This window comes from Merops nubicus, unplaced genomic scaffold, assembly GCF_000691845.1.
Source record: "Merops nubicus isolate BGI_N331 unplaced genomic scaffold, ASM69184v1 scaffold6675, whole genome shotgun sequence".
Classification (NCBI taxonomy): Eukaryota; Metazoa; Chordata; class Aves; order Coraciiformes; family Meropidae; genus Merops; species Merops nubicus.
Window position 1 is genome coordinate 42435 of NW_008607521.1, and position 3298 is coordinate 45732.

Here is a 3298-nt window from a genome sequence, read left to right on the forward strand (position 1 = left end):
ATATATAGGGGAGGGTGTGGTATGCTGTTTCTATTTTTAATGCTTTTTATATTAATAAGATCTCTGTAATTGTAGCTTTTGAAGCACGAGTGACTAAAACTTGACTCCTAAATCTGTATATAAATGTCTAAAGGAAAGTGGGCTGGCTGGAGGCACCCTGTTCTCTCTGACGTGGGTGAGCACTAGATTCCCAAGCGTGTAGGTAAGGCTGTCACTCAAAGGTGTTCTTGCCTGGAATGGTCACCAGGGAAAACAGATAAATCAGAAGGTTAGAAATCTAACTTCCCACTTCAGTAATCCTGTAGGTAATCACATTTTCCTCGACTGTCAAACAGATAGGTAAAAGTTTGAAATACAGAGATAATCGGTGGTCAGAAGTGCCCGTTATAAACAGAATCTTAATTTGCTAAAACTCCAAACTGCCTGAGATATCTAAATAGTGTTTGGGGCAAGGATTCAGTCTGGACAAGTAATTTGCAAGGTGTAATGTATTAGGTAACAGATCTTACTTTTCTGAATATACTGTCTCAGCTGCAGCATTCAGAGGAGCATGATTCAAAAACCTGAGATGGTGGTGAAGAGTTCATTTTTCTATGAAGCTGCAAATTACACAGTGCATTCTCAATGCTGTTGATTTTGCTGATACATCCCCAGCATTAGCAGTTGGCAACCTGAAGCACTGAGCAAAATCAACGACATGTATTTATCTACGAGTAAGTGTGTTTCTAGCTCCTGGGACATCTCAGACAGAAACAGCTGAGACTAGAGTCTGAAAATTGGGATAAATAACAGAACAGGGGATACCAATCAAAATGAGCACTAAGTGCAAAGGCTGCACAATCACAGTGGATTGCACTTCCTTCAGAAGGACTTCCTACAGCAGGACTGGGCGGCACTCTGATTAGCTTTCCCTAGGCAGCAGGACACAGGTTCTGTGTGTTTATTTAGCTCCAGCAGAAATTGGAAGTGTGGATGTCACTGTGACCGTCCAGGCCTATCCACAGGGCTCAACACTGCGTTCTATTATCCACTGCTTTTATTGCTCCTTAGAGCCTATCTCATTTTCTCCAATGCTACAGAACACATAAGGCTGCATTTACATTTTCTGAATGGACTAATCACGGCTCTCTGCTTTGATAAAGATGTGCAGCCTCCCACATAACCACATGGAAACCAACAGGGAAGAGTAAACCAGAAATAAACCCGTTCCAGGGGGTAGAGAGAAAAATACCCACCAAGATAATTGGGAGGGATGTACAGAGAAGAAGCAACTGAACACAGAGTCACATCTTCAAAAAAAATTGCAATGCTAAAAATATCCAGATGAAGGACAGCAAGAGAAAACATGATTGAAGCGGAACAATTGGTAGAGGAGTTAATACTTATTAGCAATCATTTTAGATTGAATATAGGTTGGTTTTGTAACAGCGCAAGGAATGATGCATTTGACAGGACTTAAACAATTGCCTCCCCCTTCCCCAAAGAATCTAGTTAGCAACACCTTGGCACAAACTGATTGGTCTCAGGTGCTCCTAAAGTTACCCAAAGCAAATATAGTTACTTGAAGTTTTTATTTGTTAAATTCAGTGAAGTTATATTCCAAACAAATATTTCAAAGTCTTTCCTCCCTACCTCCCAAACCTCAATATGTTTTAACATTTAGACTATTGTGGCTTCTACTAGAGCCTTAAAAAATAATCCCAAGAGGCCAGACAGAGTTCAATCAGTCCATTATCTTTTCTCCAACAGTATCCAAAAGCTATTGCCTGGGCATGAGTGTAAGAACAGAGTTAGTTTATATGATATTTTTGCAAGTACTCTCCCATCATCCAGCTCTTTGCATCTCGGATATTTACTGAGCCAGTGTGGTTTCTATGCATTTATTAACGATCAGTGAACCTTTTCCCCTTGGAACTGAAATTGCCTAGGGTGTCCCTAAGCCTAGGTCAACAACATTTAAGAACCTGTAGCATCAGGATATCCTGTGGTGAGGAGCTTTACAGCTAAATTACATGTTACTTGAATGTACTTCCTGTCCTGTATCTCCTGGCATTGAAGTATCAGTGATGTGCATGTGAGAAAGAAAACACATTTCCAGATTTTTCTAAGCATTCAGAAGAAATTTAGGCACAGAGGGTGGCATTTATTATACAAGTACTGTAAGGTTCATGAGCCAAGTCCATCTTATTCATAACTGAAGAGCTACAGATACTTGTGCACATGAAGACTGTGATTTTTCAAAGTTCATTCCTGTTTTAGAGAATTTGTATGTAGTATGCCCTAAATTATGTTGCTAGAGAGAAAAAGGGCATGTCTAGCACAACTGCATTAAAGAAAAGCAAAAAAAATGCTTTGCAGAAATAGAGCATAGGGCTTAGAAGTTCATTCCACAGCTGCTTTCACACGGTGGAAATAATGTCCAATGTTATTTGACATCATTTTTATTTCCATCTAACTATTCCCTGTGGTTTCGGAGGTGGCTTCAGAAGATAATTCCATAGAATACCTTGGGTGCCAAGGATGAGAGAGCCAAGGAGTAAGTCAGTTCATACCTGGTCCTCAAGGGTTTTACAGTCACAGGGCTATTTGGGTGCTACATGGTGCAGACTCTGATCTGTCCAGCAGGATTAAAATGGCCCATCGAGCAGTAAGGATTTTTAAAATATGGCAGTGCCTTGTGAATTATTATTTTTTTAATCCAGGGATGAACACAGAGGCATACCAGGTAATTACACTTTTTGAGGGCAAACTGTACCATGGAAAGAACAACTCTGCATGGCATTTTGAGATGCATCACCTCAAAATGCATTATAAGCTCAAATTTGAATTCCAAAGTTTAAGCAAACAGAGGATGGGGAGGGTGGAGATTTGCTGACTTAATATGAAGGATTTTAGAAGAAAGACAGGAAATATGTGATAGGCCTTTCTGTTCCATCGAGAGGCTCTTAGTCACCGGCCCTCGCTGGTCTGTGCTGCTGCTCAGACCTTTCAAAGTGGCTGCAGAACGCTGCTGGTCTGTTCCAGCTGCATTTACCAGTGTTGGGAACTTGTGTTATCAACTGGCCGGCGCTTTGAGCCTTTGCTATGGTAGTAATAGCCTGAGTCTGCTAGCCCGAGGGAGCGTGAGGAAGAATACAATGAGCCAACAATGAAGTGCCATTAAAGAAGAAAGCTGAGTATTTTTCCCAGGCGGGTGTCTTATACTTCAGCAAAGCCGGGAAAGATTCAAGTGCAATCTTTGTGCTGGCTGCCTTGCACACAAGCCGTGCATGCAGAGTGAGTGGATGGCAAGCTGTGA